The sequence below is a fragment of the Dendropsophus ebraccatus genome, chromosome 2, assembly GCF_027789765.1.
Source record: "Dendropsophus ebraccatus isolate aDenEbr1 chromosome 2, aDenEbr1.pat, whole genome shotgun sequence".
In the NCBI taxonomy this organism is placed as follows: Eukaryota; Metazoa; Chordata; class Amphibia; order Anura; family Hylidae; genus Dendropsophus; species Dendropsophus ebraccatus.
Window position 1 is genome coordinate 195,580,016 of NC_091455.1, and position 18,711 is coordinate 195,598,726.

Sequence of the window (18,711 nt, forward strand, 5' to 3'; positions counted from 1 at the left end):
TGAAAGTGGCAACAATAGGCTAACTTTTTGGTTGTCTTCTGGGAGGATGTTGACCCAATGGGCAGTAACAGACATGTACTGCCCTTGCCTATATTTAAAGGACCAGACATCAGGACTGGAGTGCACGGTCTTGGACACCAAGAATCCCAATGAGTCGCCAACATTTTTCTACACAACTGTGCAGTGATGGGACAGCCGATTTTTATTTTCTGGGACAGTGATGGGACTTTTTTTTGGACAGTTTTTTAAAAACTTTTTTGGTTGGAGCTAAATGGGTTCTCCTATTATTTTTTGAAGCTTTCTTGTAAAGATATAAACTGAGAGATTTTCACTTAATAAAGTAGATCAGCTTGAACACTGAAATTGCTTTCATGTGTCTTGGTTGATACTCACAGACAGCTGTCACATTACATTTTTGATTAGGCAGCACCCATGTATATCTGAGGAAACTCTTAAGGTCTCACCCTAGCAGGGGTGACGTCACACATCTTGATATTCACAGAAAACCAGAATACAAGGGATTATAGGAGGAATAATCCCTTGTATCCTGGTCTATTCTGTGATTTTACTTGTTATTGTTCTTTTAACTAGATTCGTTGCGAACTCTCTCAAAGTTTGGTTCGGTGACAAACTGAACTTTTTTCAAAGTTTGTAACGAATCTGGTTCATTACGGTTTGATTCGCTCATCCCTAATCGAAAACCTTTAAGTATGTGAAAGAACTAAATAAGGTTCCAGAGGGAAGTGTTTTTAATTAGAAACTGAGCTAAAGACAAAGGAACACAGTCCGGGGTTAGTTGGGGGAAAGGTCAGAAACAACACAAGAAAATATAACTACTGAAAAAGTAGTAGATGTGTGGAACAAACTTCCAGCAGATGTGGCAGGTAAAATCTTCAATACCTGAACTTAAACATACCTGGGATAAACATCTATTGTAACATAATAAGAAGGGGGATACTAAAAGAGCAGACTAGATGGACCCGGTAGTCTTTTTCTGCCAACAATCTTTCTAACTCCTCCAGCCGTGACAGAGAGGTAAGCCGCAGGACTGTCTAGAGAACAGAGATGCTGCTATTACAGTGATGCCACAGTAGGGAATAATTCACACAGTGATGTCATACTACAGAAATAATGTGCACAGTGATGTCATACTACAGAAATAATGTACACAGTGATGTCATACTACAGAAATAATGTACACAGTGATGTCATACTACAGAAATAATGTGCACAGTGATGTCATACTACAGAAATAATGTGCACAGTGATGTCATACTACAGAAATAATGTGCACAGTGATGTCATACTACAGAAATAATGTGCACAGTGATGTCATAATATAAAATAAATGCCGTATGCCGGGGCACATGTTCTATGTGAGCGGGTAGTGATTACATACAAAAATGATTCCATTATTCATATATTCCTATGTCTCCCTGATGTCCCTTCTCAGGCATTGTGTTGGATTAAGGGATTAGGTCATAAAAAGACTCCTTACCCTTCCTCTGTACACATATACTTGGTAATTCACATAAAGCACACAAAGACCCCCAGGGTCCCCTGGAGACTAAAAAGGAATTTCTAATACATTCCTTATTGTGTAATATAACTTTATTTTTATTTTTTTAAGTATTGTTTTTTATTCACATAAATCCTTTCTTTGACTGGCCGCAGTCTGTGTCCTGCAGTTCCTGATCCCCTGCTCTGCTCTAGAGTATACTATGGGCAAAAGCTGGCTTGGATTCCACCACCTCCCTGCAACTTGGCCATGCAGATGACTGGGGGACAAGGTCTCGGAGTTTAGCTAACATAGAGCACGCCAACCAACCAGTAGGTACAAACAGGTGGTCTTTTTATTAAACAAGTGACGCGTTTCGTCTCTCACATCAAATAGAGCCTCTCTCAAGCTTACAAATTATTCATCACACAAGTCTTATTTAAAGGGGAAGAAACCACCCCCTAAGGGTTCACATCCAGGTCAACGCTACAGCAACATAATAAACACTTATAGCGATTTTCTCATACACCCAAAATACATCACTGTGCCTAAAATTCTATAGGCATATGCAAATACATCCATATAAGTTACTAATGTTTACCAAATAAATAAAATAATAATCCAATTGATCTCAATAAATAAATAGAAATTGGAATTAATGTAAAAAATAATAAATAAACATATGATACTTTAAAACTTTAAAAATAAACTATCCAAAAGTATATATAACAGCTCATAAAAAACACCATACAATTCATACCATATGTACAACAAGTCTCAGCACCCCTATATAAAGCCACAAGATCCGACCGGGGCTGAAACAAAGAGAACAGCATCTATATTCATTGGCTGGCTTACTCATGTGACGTCCCAACTATAAGAACTTGGCTTTACCTGCTCGTCGTCAGATGCCATATTGAAGGTAGTCAGGGAGAGATCTTGGAGTGGGGACAGTGAGGTTTTAGCTAATTGAAGGCAGGCAAGACTCCAAAGCCCTTAGGGCGACTACAAGACACAGCACAGTATTTATATACAAATTTCCTGTGAATAGGCTGGCTACAAGAACATCTGCAGCTTATTCTCACAGACCCGTCCCCTCTAACACCCCCCCACCCCCACCCCCGCCGTCCGCCTGCGCCCAGCCTGCAGCCTGATCACCCTGATTGCCTGATGTGGAGCGAGGGGAGCCGGGAGCGTCACACACAGCCGCGGCGCCGAGCAGGCAATGTATGCTCGGGGGCCGGGGCTGCAGGCTGTGGGCGGTGTCCGGGGGGTTAAAGGGGCCAGGTCCCATACACACAGCGGATCTGCTCCGTGTATGGGACCCATTCACCTTTAGGGTAAATTCACACGGACGGATCTGCCGGGAGTCTCACACACAAAATCCGCAGCTAATCCGCAATACACGTATTAATAATAGGAAGAAGAATACGTGTATTGCGGATTAGCTGCGGATTTCGTGCGTGAGACTCCCGGCGGATCCGCCCGTGTGAATTTACCCTCACAGTACAGGAACCGCAGCGGGTTTTACACTATATTCAGATTGCAAATATAATTTTGTAGGGAGTCATTTCAACCAAAGTTCACCTACCTGTGTTATCCGGTGATGTACATGGCTTCATCCTTACTAGGAGAAGTTAATAAAGAAGCCGTCTTGTCTACAATGAATACCCGCAAAGGAAGCGGCCAAATCAGATAATACAATCCTCAAAGCATTCATATTAGACAAACAAGCTCTGTTACACACGTATCTGAGACAGTCTGCTATGGATACATCGTAATGAAAAAGATAGCCAACCTTAAATCACCCAGGAGGCTCGGCCAAAAAAATCCAATAATTAAAAATATTAATGTGAAAAGTTTGGAGAGATTTGAGGTCTGAAAGGTTGGGAAAATGTCCTATTGTGTCTGTATCTTGTAGCTGCATCCATTATTATCACATTCCTCACCTAATTGATGGCCTTAATATGAGGAGCGAACCTCGGCCAAGATAGTTGACAGACAGAAGAAGCACCTGCCCGTAGGCCTGTTTCATCTAATACACCTAGAAGGGAATGTACTAAGACCGCTTGGTGTTAAAGGGATTATCTGGGATTAGACGCAGCTACTTTCTTGCAAAAACAGCGCCACCCCTGTCCCCAGGTTCTATGTGGTAGTACATTTCAACTCTATTTACTTCAATGGAACTGAGCTGCAAACCCCTCCAAACTGAGGACAACAGTGCTGTGGCCACACCCCTCTACACCAAGCCCCACCCACCTGGCAAATAGTGGTGCATGAGCACCATTCTAATCCAATAAGGCTCATGCACAGACTTGGCTTGGTTATATCCAAGCGTCATCCGAAGCTCAGCCGCGATTGGCTGAGCATAACTGTGCTCAGCCAATCGCGGCTGAGCGGCTGATGACGCGGCCACGTCATCAGCTGCTCAGCTGCGATTGGCTGAGCACAGTTATGCTCAGCCAATCGCGGCTGAGCTTTGAATGACGCTGCAGAGGGCGGCCAGCACTCGGGAAGATCCGCTGGCCGCCCGAAGAAGACGTCACTGCTGAGGATCGGAGACCGTGGTCGGCACGTGACAGGTATGTATAGCGCACCACACTTCCGGGTACACGGGTGGGGGGTGGTGGGACACGGGGAAGGGGGCCATTCACAGACATAACATACATTACAAAGTTGTATAACTTTGTAATGTGTGTTATTCTGTGAATAATTTTTTATCGCCGGACAACCCCTTTAAAGGGGTACTCTTTTTCTTTCAAATCCACTGTTTTCTGCAAGTTATAGAGATTTGTAATGTACTTCTATTTAAAAATCTCCAGTCTTCCCATACTTACCAGCTGCTGTATGTTCTGCAGGAAATGTTAATTTTTCAGTCTGACACAGTGCTCTCTGCTGCCACCTCTGTCCGAGACAGGAACTGTCCATTACTGGTTTTGGCTAAAAATTACGGACCAAGGCTATGTTCACACTACGTAAAACTACGGCCGTAGTTCTCGCCGCAGAACTACGGCCGTAGTTTTGAGGGGTGGAACATAGCCTTATTTTCAATGGGATCCCGGCCGGAGCGTACACACATTGTATGCGTACACATCGAATTCAGTGAATTCCGGCCGCAGAAAGACCTGTCAGTTCACACAGTGAAGCGAGCAGCTCCGGCCGCTTGCTTCACTGTGGGCTATCAGAGCTCCGCGGCAGGAAAGATCACCCGGCCGGTACTTAAGTACCGGCCGGGATGATTCGGGCTGAGACCGGCCGTTCCGAGACCCAGCCGAGTCACAGTAACCGAAATACTGACCAAAATATTATGTGTGAACATAAAGGGAGATTTATCAAACATGGTGTAAAGCGAGACTGGCTCAGTTGCCCCTAGCAACCAATCAGATTCCACCTTTCATTTTCCAAAGAGTCTGTGAGGAATGAAAGGTGGAATCTGATTGGTTGCTAGGGGCAACTGAGCCAGTTTCACTTTACACCATGTTTGATAAATCTTCCCCGTAGTGTATACATTTATTTTTTTTTTTGCAGGTTTTCCAAATTCAAATCAATAATATAAAGCAATAAATTCCCTGTATAACAAGAAGCTCTTGGTATTGTTCGGCCTTATGAAGCAGCGTGCTGGCTATGTATCTGTGTCTGTGTATCTTCTCACCATGTATTTCAGCCTCGCTCACAAATGACTAATATTTTCCTATTAAGCTCTTCAGAATCAGTCGCTGGAAAAATATTTGTAGTCATTTAATATTTTTCAGACTCATTAAATATTTACTATGAAAATAGTTATGTTGTTTCAGCGATGAATAGACGGCTTTGCTGTTAAAGACATTTACAGCTGTAGGCTACATTCACACTGTGTATAACAACGTCCGCTGTTGGCTATGCTCCCACAACGGCCATTGTTTGGCACTCAAAAACAACGGCCGTTGTTTGTTTGTTTTTTAAACTGCATTGAAATCAATTCAGAACTGATGGAAATAATTGACCTCTCAATTATTTCCCCAGCCGTAGTGAACAATGGCCGTTGTTTTTTAAAAAAATTTGCACTGAAATCAATGCAGAACGGCCGGAAATAATTGACATGTGAATTATTTCCACGGCCGTAGTCAACGACGGCCATTTTTTCCATTGACTTTAATGCAACACATTTTACTATTAAAAATATGGCCTTTGTTTTAATTAAAACAACAGCCGTTCTTTTAATAAAATATATACGTTGTGTAAACATAGCCTTAGGTTATGTTCACCCAACCGATTTTTTATTACAAGAATGGCTGTTTATAATTTAAAACAAAGGCCGTTCTTTTGATAAAGAAATGTGTTGCATTGAAGTCAACAGCCGTTGTTTACTATTTCAATCACGTGTCAATTATTTCCGGCCGTTCTGCATTGATTTCAATGCAAACAACAGATGTTGTTTGACATTCACTACACTGGCCATTGTTTTGTGTGCCAAGCAACGGTTGTTGATCATACCTTGTGTGAACATAGCCTTGGGTCACACCTCTCTCTCCCAATAATAAAGTATCCTAGTGATAGATGTTCTAAACACTTTTTAACCAGCCCTGTCTTATTCTTCATGGAGTGGAGGACACTTCTCTCTGACAGCCATAAGCTGCAGCTGGACCCGTGAAATGGGTGTTTTTGAGCAAAAAAAAACCCATAATTAACCCCTTCAAGACAGAGCCCTTTGATGCACAAAAGTCAGGGTCAGATTAATGCAATGTTCCTCCCCACCTTTTAAGAGCCATAGCGCTTTTATTTTTCCTCTTACGGGGCTGGTTGAGGTGTAATTTTTTGCGCCATGATCTCTAGTTTTGTGAATATTATATTGGTGTAACAGAAAAATTTTGATCGCTTTTTTTATTTTTTTCTGATATATAATTTATTAAATTACGCAATCCTGGTGTTTTTTTTTTGGTTGTTTTTTTTTCGTTTATGCCATATATATTATATATAATAATATTATATAATTATATATATTATATTTTAATAGATCAGACAATTCCACACACTACGATATGTAGTATGTTTATTTATTTATTTTTTAATATTTTTATTTTTATAATGGGCAAGGGAGTCTTTTAAACTTTTATTGGGAGGGGGTTTATAAGGGGTTTTTAATACTTTTAAAAGCTTTTTTTATCCCTTTTTTTTACACTTTTTATCACTGTAAAAGATGAAATCATTAGATTGGATGTACTGGTGTATGCTATATGCCATAGTATAGCATAGATCAGTGTTATCGGCGATCTATGTATAGAGCCTGCCTGAGAGCAGACTCTATACATAGATCGCTGATCCCACAGGACGGAGAAAGGTGACTTACCCCTGCCTGTCGGCACAAGCGATTGGGACCCCGGTATCATGGTTGCGGTGTTCCCGATCACTCAGTGACAGATGCTTGTTCTGTCACTGAGTACCTTAAACGCCGCGATCGCTAAAGATCGCGGCGTTTAAGGGGTTAATGAGACGCAGCTGTGGGATCGCAGCTGCCTCTTATTACCTCCAGCCCCGGACACACTGATGTGTGATGGTGAAGTCCGCTCGGATCCCGCCTCCTTCACTGAGTGGCTGAGCGGCCCTGAGACGTAGCGTCTCGGGGGGCGTCAGACACCCGGAAGCGGCCGGGAACTGGGGACCGGAGCGCCGCGATGAGTGACCCGCCGCTGGAACCGGGGAGGTGAATGGACGTCTTTTATTTCAGCCACCTCCTCCCCGGTCCCCCCAAAAAAGTGCCCCCAGGCTGGATAACCCCTTTAATCAACATAAAAAAAAAACATTTCATTGTAAAGAGTGTCTCTCCCTCTGGAGGACCCAACCTGTCCTGCATTATAATATAATATAATATAATGCATTATACCTAATATCACCTGTGGTGGCGCTGCAGAACTACCAACTTTCTCCACCTACTACAGGTTGATCGCCCCTGGATAACCTGAGTTTTTAAGTGGCCGTAATAAAGTTTACAGTAGGAAAAAAATATATGTCTAATAGGTGGTGTATCCTGAAGGACAAGTCTATGTACCGTGTCATTCTGTCGTCCGGGCACTTTCAGTAAACGCTTAAAAGAGGAAAACTGGTAATGACACTTGCGGGGAATAGTCATTATTTAAGAAAATAAACGTCCATTAAGCTGCCACCAGTCGGAGTTTTCACGGTGCCGTCCCAGCCGCGATGACGACTCGCAACACTTGATAAAGCGGTAGCGTCCAGAATAGCACTTGATGCCGCCCGGTACAGTCCCCGGCTATTCATAGACTTTAGAACAAGTTAATTACTCCGGGTTCTTGTTAAATGAACTGCTCTCTCTCTTTTTTTAGTGCTCAGATTTCTGGCTCCGAAATAATCTTGACTTAGAGCTAAGAATACCTCTCAAATGCCCCTATGTTTCTTATCCAAGCAAAGGCTTTGGCAGGAGTGATCCTAAAGTGGTCTCATTTAAGATGATCTAAGGAAGTCGGCTGACAGTGAACTGATTGCAGGCCTCTTACCGGCTCCTCCGCTCAATGAGAGCAGCTATTCTAAATGGACTCTGCCAGAGCGAGAGCCACTTCTCTTATGACGGCGTGGTAATGGGTCGGCAGGGGTGCGGGGAAGTGGATTTAGGGCTAAGGAAAACAAAGGCTTGCCAGACTCTTGCCACAGCGTTCCTGTTTCTGACAGCTAAGCACTTTCCCAAAAATGTTTGAAGATAACAGGGAAGGAAATGGTGAAATGATAGGGTGAGAGCGAGGACGAGGGCCGCAGTCCTCCGCCCGGCCTCTCAGCCTTATCTGGGGAGACTGAAAAATAACCTTGTATTAGATGCTATAAAAAGACTAGAATCGCAGTATGGAACATGAGGCTGGTACAAGGAAAGGGAGACTTTTCCATTTTAGCTGGATGGATAGGATATAGTAATACTGCATTGTGTCTGCTGGAGGGTAATTCCCTAACACATATCTTAAAAGCTTTTCAGTACTTATCAGCTGCTGCATGCCCTACAGGAAGTGGTGTGTTGTTTCCATTCTGCTGCCACCTCAGGAACTGTCCGGAGAAAACCACTCCTGCTCTAGGCAGACAGATCCTGACTAGGACAGAAGTGGCAGCTGACTAGAAAGAATACACCACTTCCTGCAGGACATACAGCAGCTGATAAGTACTGGAAGACGTGAGAGAACTTCTTTAACTATTATGCATGCTACTTAGTGAACTCTATCATAGACTCCTATGTCAAAAAGTATGTGGCATATTATTCACTATTTCATAGAGCAAAAAAAATTGTAAGCCCCAATAAAAAGCATCAAAACAGAGACCAAAGGAGTCTTTGCCAGTTAATGGGAGCCAATGAAGGTTTACTACATATTCCAGAATTCCCAACACAGACGGAAAACATCACACTCTAAACATGACTTAAGAGTCCTATTCCACGGGCTGATGGGGGCCTGATCAATAATGTAAACGATCGCCAATCTGCTAGATCGGCGCTCGTTTACTGGGCCTATTTCACGGCCCGATGATCATTTAGTAAGGGCTGCAGGGACATCGTTATCGATGTCCTTGAAGGCCTTGTTTAAACACCATATATTACCTAAGTATGTCTGAGCTGACAGACCACTCAGCCAATCACTGGCCGCGGTGGTCCTGACCAGTGATTGGCTGAGCGGTCTGTCAGCTAACAGGCCACACCGAAGCTGCTGCTGCGAGCGGTAACGGGAGAAAGGAGGAGCGCAGGAGAAGCCCTGCAACAAGCTTAGGTAATGTATGCTGCTTATGGAATCGTTGGTCGCCCGCCGCGCTTCGCTATTCCACGCAGCGATGCACGGTCGGTGTTGGATGATTTTAGGTTTGAACCTAAATGAACGATCAGCCGATGACACGATCATCGGCTGATCGTTCTCTCTATTCCACGGAGCGATAATCGGACGAATCAGCTGATCATAGCTCCGTGGAATAGGCCCCTTATCCTGATCACTATAATTAGAGATGAGTGAAGCTGCCAGGAATTCATTTCGAGAGCTTCACAAATTTTGGGTCAATTTTGTAAGTTTTTTTTGCGAATTGAATCTTAATGAATTTCAATAAAACAGCTAAAACTATAGTAGCTACAATACTGGGACTATTACAGAAGGGGGGATTTGTTATAGCATGTTTTTGTAAAAGTGTCAAAAATTAGAAAATCAGCCAGTCAGTCAGTCAGTCATCCAATCTAATGAAACCCAACTTGTATTACACAGTAGGGGTGGAGTGCGAGCACTGATTATGATCCCCGTAACTCTATAGTAGTGTACAGCGCCCAGTGAGTGGATAATATGGACTGGGGGAGATTTATCAAACATGGTGTTAAGTGAAACTGGCTCAGTTGCCCCTAGCAACCAATCAGATTCCACCTTTCATTTTCCAAAGAGTCTGTGAGGAATTAAAGGTGGAATCTGATTGGTTGCTAGGGGCAACTGAGCCAGTTTCACTTACACCATGTTTAATAAATCTCCCCATGTGTCTTTACTGGTCCCAGCGAATTCCTATAGGCCCCCAGTTACTTGGTAAACTGGACGCTTGATTGACAGCTACAACAAACAATCCCCCACAATCAGCCCTCCTCTCCTCTCTGTCCCTATATCACTCTGTTAGTCTCTCCCTGCTCTGCTGTAACTGCCTGCTGCCATCCTGCTCTCTCCTCCACACACAGCCGACTGGCCACCGAACCAGAGGGGGAGGTGCTGACATCACAGAGGGACCTGCAGCTGTTTGGACGGGCACTAGGGATTATGGTTAATCCCTTTCTTCTGCCCTGTGACACTCCAGACAGCGTGTACAGCCGCCATCTTGTTTTTTGAGAATCTCCTTAACAAATTGGCGGGAATTTGCTTAGTAGAACGAAGCAAATTGACGGCCTGATTGACAGCGAATTTAGATTCATCAGATTCACTTCGCTCATCTCTAGAAGCCTCCATGCTGGCTGTAGTTTATACTATGGGACACTATGCAGTATAACGTGCACAGCAGCTCATGGTGTTTGGTTTTTTTAGGTGTTTTTGTGTCGGTCAGCCCTTGATGTGACTGTTTAACCAATGTATTTCAAAATCAGGAGAACTTGTCCTATTGACTTCAATGTGTTGATGACTGATAAGGAGACACTTCCTTACCGACAACAATACACATGGACCTGGGTCATCCATTCTGAACACAGGCCCCTACATCAGTCACACAGCCAACTTCCTCAGTCTCCTTCCTCTCCCATAGGGCTAAGGCAAAAAGTGACGGGACATCTGGACGTTGTGTGCCCCCTATCGGGCTATTTCCTCCTCTTCTTCCTCTTCCTGTCTCTGCTGATAACAGATAATTACAGGATCAAATAAACCCTGGAGGGTCAGATGCCTGGAGTACAATGACTTAAAAACAATGTAACTTCATGACAATAGAAAATAGTTACAATGACATCAGGCTAAAATCTTATTTCTATGAATAATGTATATGGAATAAGGCTTGGATCCTATTTCTCAAATGATGTCCAACATGGCTATAGCAGATATACAGATAGCTAGATAGATAGATAGATAGATAGATAGATAGATAGATAGATAGATAGATAGATAGATAGAAACACACACACACTTTCTACCAGAAACAGCACCAGTATTGTCCTCAGTGGTTTTGCTGCTCAGTTTCACTAAAGTGAATGAAGCTGCTAAATTGTAATACCACACACAACCAGGGGTGGCGCTATTTTGGCTAGTAGGTATAACCCCTTTAAGGGATTAACATGGCCATAGTGTAAAAAACTGGCCGCAATACAACAAACATTCATCCTTCCAGTATTTATCAGCTGCTGTATGTCCTGCAGGGAGTGGTGTATTCTTTCCAGTCTGACACAGTGCTCTCTGCTGCCACCTCTGTCCATGTCAGGAACTGTCCAGAGCAGGAGAGGTTTTCTATGGGGATTTGCTGCTGCTCTGGACAGTTCCTGACATGGACAGAGGTGGCAGCAGAGAGCACTGTGTCAGACTGGAAAGAATACACCACTTCCTGCAGGATATGCAGCAGCTGATAAGTACTAGAATATTTTTAAATAGAAGTAATTAAAGAAGCAATTAAAAATTGGTATAACTTTTTATAGATAGATGCTTTCCATGCCCATCATATTATTAGACGTCCCCAAGACAACCTCAATATCATTCATTCTTTACCCCCATCTAGTAATACCTTGACTTCTGACTAACTATAATTCATAGAAGAATTTACATTTTGACACATTGAGCAGATAAAATTCTTTGCGCCAAGCGGCCATAAACCTCTCTGCCAAGTGCCCATAAACCATTGTGCTTTATGAATGTTATCATACAGCAATGTGAGAGCAAACATGTAGTGTATGGGCAATCTATCAATGTATCCAATAATAATTACTGTCCAAACCAAAGGCCAACACCTCTACATGGCTGGACACACACTGCTCCTATCCGATATTCGATAAAGTATCCATATTATTTAATTCATTGTAGTTTACTAATCAGCACTGTCTAAAGCATTAATGCAAGACTTTAAAGGGGTACTCTGGATAAAAAGTATTGTTTTTAAATCAACTGGTGTCACTTCTATTACGTCTATTTTTTTACTTCTATTACTTCTATCTTAAGCCTTCCAGTACTTATCAGCTGCTGTATGTCTTGCAGGAAGTGGTGTATTCTTTCTAGTCTGACACAGTGCTCTCTGCTGCCACCTCTGTCCATGTCAGGAACTGTCCAGAGCAGTACAAAATCCAAACTATTTGGGTTCAGCAGCATTCTCCGAACCTGAGTGCTTGGCATTGATTTTCCATGGCTGCAGAAGTTAGATGCAGACCTAGGGAGACTCCCCAGGACTGAATCCAACATATACAGCCTCAGAGAGCCATATGCTGAGCATTCAGGTTTCGAGAACATTGCTGAACCCAAACAGTTTGGCAACTCCGCTCAAGACTACTCTTTACCCTAGAAAAATAGTCTAAAAGTCCTGGCCACTAGATGTCTCACTTCCCTGCAAATTGCAGTTTGTTGCCCGTTGTTAGGCTTAGTCTTGTAACAGAAAATGTAGGATGGAACATAGGTAGTGGCAGTGTGGGTTATATGGTGCTATACACAGCAGAGAGCCGGGACTGTGCACCTGCAAAGTTTCAACCTGTCTGCTTCCTCCAGAATGTCCACACTGGGTCTGAAAGGTAAATCAAGGCTTCTCTCTTAACACACTGAGCAGTTGTCCCTTGTGTAAATGCTAGCGTTCTTACTACTGTATATACACAGTGCCACTTCTCTATTTTGCAGACTTGTTATTATTATCATTATAATTTTCACCAGCTGCAGCTAAAAGGGTTCTCTGAAGAAAAAAAAGTTTAGAAATCAGCTGGTGTCAGAAAGTTATACAGATTCGTAATTCACTTCTATTTGAAAATCTCAATGCTTCCAGTAATTATCAGCTGCTGTATGTCCTGCCGGAAGTGGTGTATTCTTTCCAGTCTGACACAGTGCTCTCTGCTGCCACCTCTGTCTATGTCAGAAAGTGTACAGAGCAGGAGAGGTTTTCTATGGGGATTTGCTACTGCCCTGGACAGTTCCTGACATAGACAGGTGTGGCAGCAGAGAGCACTGTGTCAGACTGGAAACAGTACACCACTTCCTGCAGGACATACAGCAGCTGATAAGTACTGGATAACTTAAGATTTTTTTAATAGCAGTATATTATGAATCGATTTGAAAGTATCCTAAGCTTACAATTTGCATGTGTTACATAGATCCGCAAGATACAGGTAATAAATAATTGTATCATACTCTTTTTATACTCCGTATTGGAAATAAAGTAGCGAAGTAGCCACCATTAGAAATTCATTTAACCGGACTTAAAAAAAAAAAAATCAGCGCTTAAAGTATTCTTCTGTTTATACAAATATTAAACAGGGTTCAAAGGTTCTGCTGGCCAGACATCAGTAGTGCCTTCAAAAATAAACAGTGAGCTCAGTTAGTTCTGCAAATTATCGTGATAAGTTCCTGCCACGCTGAACGCTAGAGCCCTGCACAACTTCAAATAGATCACATCGAGAGATTTTATTTATTAGCAGATTTTTTTTATTTTTTTTTCTTCTTCTGGGAAAATAACATTTTCTTCTAAATCTCATTAACAGCTATTTTTGGCAATAGATAGAAGTTATGGAAACTGGACATTCATCTATAGGATTACAGGAACTTTGCTTAGGGAATGTAACAGTTTTTCTTTCTTTTTTTTTTGCATGTATTAAATCAAAAATAATCAGGACTGGATTAAAGTATGAGGGTAAGAGGCTTAGAAAAGGAATAAGACTAAGGGAACGTTCACATGCGGAAATGTGATTTTTCATGTCTTAAAACGTCATGTCTCATTGCCCAAAACTCCACTGCCATTGACTTTAATGGGATGGGGGAAATGCGGGGAAAAGTGATGTCACTACATGGTTCAATTGTAGTGTCCCACTACATGTTTTCTTTCTCTTCTTACACCTTGGTAAAGGTGTATTACTTTAATCAATGTTAGGACAGGAGGCCGCTGTTCCTTACTCCAACCACTAGATGTCACTCTTACACAGTATAGATACAGATAGCACTTTGGTCTAGCTACACACACACTTTTCCCTTTTATTGCTAGCTTCCAAACCACTATGTGTTGCTTGACAAGACCCCTAGGGAAACCAGAGATAAGGGAGACTTTACCCTTACTTACTCCGAGGACCGACTAGACAAACAGGACAGTCTTAGAAAAGGGACAGACAAATTCAAGACTGGACCTGCAGTAGAGCACAGTGCCAGAAAGCTGCTTTCTACTGACAAGACGCTCAGCTTAGTAGGAAGGATTCTACAAGCCAGCTCCACCCAGAGCAGAGACCTGGGACTCGTACTACCCTAATAGGACGGACACCCAAAACTGCCACTTAGTCCTAACCAATGTCCGGTTGCCGTTTATCCGGGGGTGAGTATTACCGCTCCTGGCCACCGTGACATGTAGCCTCCAGAATACCAGAACCCACCAGCAGGCCCAACATCAGCTTCAGCAACCCAGCCACAGCACAATGCCAAAGTTCACGCCGAACCATCCTGTGTATGGAGAAGAGGGGATAGATGACAGTTATTAAAGGTGTATGGTCACCTTCACCTGGTGTTGTTTGTTTTTTGAAAAATACCACTCCAACTTTTGATGCAGTCTTTTAAACCCAGAATAGGATCCATCCAGAAGAACAAGTATAGTAATGTACAATGATGTGCACCCCTACCATAAGTGGTGGTAGCGCCATTTGGGTGACAGCCCCCACCTTAGAACTTAGAGAACAATAGGGGAGAATAGTCACTTAGTCAGGTCAGTACCTGGAGGGAATATGATGGTAAAATGAGTAGGTGGAGGATGATGGGAGGAACAGTTTGAGGTCCAGAGCCAGGAGGTAATGAAGTAGTAGTATCAGGGTACAGGCCCTTTTACACAGGCTGACATCTTTACAAAGGATGACATTTTTAGAAATTCTCTTCTGGCTGATATTGTCCTGTGTAAGGCTATGTTCACACTACGTAAAATAAAAGTTAAATTCTCACTACGTATCAGATAACGGCAGTTGTTTATACGTCCCCCGTGAAAAATGAACATGTCAATTATTTCCAGCCGGTAATACTGCCACAACGGCCGTGGATTTCAATGTGGCCGCGAACGTAAAACTTATATCTGCCGAATTAAACTGGCTGGGCGCAGTATTTATAAGCGGGATGCTAGGAATCAAAATTAAACAATGCCCATAGTTTCACGACTAGCCCGTACAATCATAATTCTACGGCCGTAGTTTTGGTCGCAAAAGTCCGGCCGGTGAAAACAACGGCCGTTATTTTACGTAGTGTGAACATAGCCTAAAAGTGCCAGTGATCTCGCTGAGATTGCTCCATGTAAGAGGATCAGGTTCAGTTTGAGAACAAAGCCAAAAGTTAAGGTCAGGGTCCAAATTTGGAGGCAGAAACTGAAAGTCCAGAAAACAAGGTGACAGGTCAGGAACACAGAAGATCAGCACAATATCAGGGACGATAGTGATGCAGGAAATTACCGTCACACTAGGAGTCACACAGACAACATGGCCGCAGGGTTTATTAAGGGGTAACTAACATTTGGCAACAACACAAGTTACCAACTTCAAATTAATCTAATCACTCGCTACCAGAACGTTCCTTTTTAAATTGGATGTCAGACTGACCACCACATTAGCCAAGACCCTAGGCTGGGCAACTAAACTCCCCACTAATAAACTTGTGACAAGGGAGGGAGGGCAGGCACTGGCTTCCTTTGCCCCACCGTGGATCAAAGAGACCAATCACTTCCAGGAGGGGCTTTAAATAATTTCTCCATTTGCGCCTCAGGTCAGCGATCCAATCAGCTGCGTCCCACGACGGCAGGGGGAGAGGAGCACAGTAATAACATCATGTGCCCTGATGTGTCCCCCTTCCCTATAGCGTGTTGGGGGTCCCTTAACAAGATAGAGCAGGTACACCGTTGTCTATTAGACTCTATTAGACCCTAAGTCTATTAGACTTATCAACTAATCAGCTAATGAAGCCAAGAATCCATGACTGACATGCCCATCACTAGAGCGCATGTTAAAAGGATAAAGGTCCTATTACACGTAAAGATTATCAACTATACTCGGCCGATTACCGGCCATTCTGGCTAATAATCGCTTGGTGTAATTGGACATGTTAAAATACTACAATCAGCTGACACACAATATGTTGACTGATTATGGTCATTCAAAATATTTAAAGGGCTACTCCAGGGAAAATCTTTCTGGTGCCAGAAAGTTATATAGATTTGTAATTTACTTCTATTTAAAATCTCCAGTCTTCCCATACTTATTAGCTACTAAATGTACTGCAGGAAGTGGTGTTTTATTTTCAGTCGGACACTGCTCTCTACTGACATCGCTGGCCGAGACAGGAACTCTGTCTCAGTTTTCTATGACTCTCCACAGAAAACCTTTCCTGCTCTGGACAGTTCCTGTCTCAGCCAGAGATGTCAGCAGAGAGCACTGTGTCAGACTGAAAATACAGCATTTTCTGCATGACATACAGCAGCTGATAAGCATGGGAAGACTTGAGATTTTTAAATAGAAGTAAATTACAAATTTATATAGCTTTCTGACACCAGTTGATTTGAAAGAAAAAGATTTTCGCTGGAGAACCCCTTTAAATGCAAGGATCATGTTAGCTATGGTGTGCTGCATGTTGTTCCATGTAATAGGAGCAGCGACAGCAGACCGCTGCTGACTTCAATGGGCAGCCTGAACGATCTGAGGATCATCCGAGCCACCCCTCCCACTGCTGTCTGTGCGAGGAGGAAACAAGCACTGAACTGACTGGTCGTCGCTCACTTCCCCTCAATATCATGCCAAGTAATACAGCCTTAAAGGGGAACTATGAGCATGTTAGACAAATCAAACCTGCTGATAGCCCCCTATAGCGCCTGGAAGGCTGAGGAGGTACATATGTCTCTTACCATCCTCCTTGGCACTGTTCCCGTACTATTAGCAGTGTAATCCTCGGTCCTGAGCACCATTAGGAGCACTGCCCCCAACCTACTGCTTCTAATGATAATCAATAGAGCAGAGGAGCCGCCTTGGCGATGCTTGGCCGTGCTCCTAACAGTGCTCCGGACCGAAGATTACACTGCTAACAACACAGGCCTGGTGCTGAGAATGACAGTAAGCGACATATATTCTACCTTGGTGCCCCGTACACTATAGGGGGTCTAACCTGCTGATATTCCCCCTTTAGGTCCTTCCCTTATTTATCTCCGCTCTGTGAAATACTCATACTTTAAAGTGTCACTGTCGTTATAACTTTCAAAATCTAAATCAGCAGTAGGTGCGATATAAAGCAAGTTTGCAGTTTACAATCTTTTTTTTTTTTTTTTTATCATGGAAAACACAGCACTTCCTGTTTCCTGTTAAAAAACAGGAAACAGTCAGAAAACAGGAAGTCCAGTGTTTCCCAGGCACTCACCGAGAGAAGGCAGTCATTGAGCTGTGACTCTCTGTACTGGCCGGAATTCCTGTGTTTAGTCTGTTTTTTTTCTACCACTACAAGTCAGAAAATCTTCCTTCAGGAGACTGGACCTGGATTTCTGGTAAGTTCAGCTTTGTTTTACAGCATGATAAAAAAATTAATGTAAATAGCAAATATGCTTCATTTCACATCTACAGTACAGTTGATTTAGATTTTGAAAGTTATAACGACAGGGACACTTTGAGGCTATGTTCACATGTCGTATGAGACTGGCCGTTCTGTGACCCTGTCCGGGTCACGGAACGGCCGGTCTCTGGCCGGATCATCTTTCTGTCCGCAGAGCTCTGATGCGGGCTCATCAGTACGCGCCCGCATCAGAGCTTCCCATAGCACACAGTGAAGCGAGCGGCCGGAGCCGCTCACTTCACTGTGTGAACTGACAGTTATTTGTGGCCCCGTATGGGATTGCGGCCGGAGCGTATACGATGTGTATACTCTCCGGCCGGGATCCCATTAAAAGTAAGGCATTGTTTCACCGCGCCAAAAGTACGGCCGTTGTTGTCATTGGCAACAGATGCCGTACTTTTACGTAGTGTGAACATAGCCTAAAGGTGGTCATACACATTCAATAAGTGTCATAAAGTATAAAGTATATGGGTAACTTACCTCATTTATTGATTCTTCTCGAACATATAGGAAATCTGAACATTATCAATCTTTTATCAATTTATCATTATTTAATTTATCAATTAAATCTGAACATTAACCCAGCTTTAATAATGGCCATGGACTAATAGAGGGGCTTTGCGCCAGTTATCTAGCCTTGTCTTGGATGAGTTCATGTGTCAGTCTTTGTATTTTTAGATAACGCGACATGAAGCCAAATTTCTTCTTTTTCGGCCTTCATACAAGAAGTTTATCTTCATCGTGAAGTAAATATTGGACTGAAAGGATGAATATTATAACATAAAAAAACAAAGCGTGGATGGAGCTTATTTCTTATCCTTTCAATTAAAGTGAAGGCTTTATCTGGAAGTGTCTTTGGAAGAAAATCATATTCCTGACGTGATTTATTATATTAGAAAATAATCTTTGGAAGGAGACAGTGAAGTTTATCAGCTGATATTTTCCATCTGAAGTCCTTGCAGGAAGGTCTGCTCCTCAGCCAATTACCGAGTGAAAGGAGGATTATCAGTAAGGACA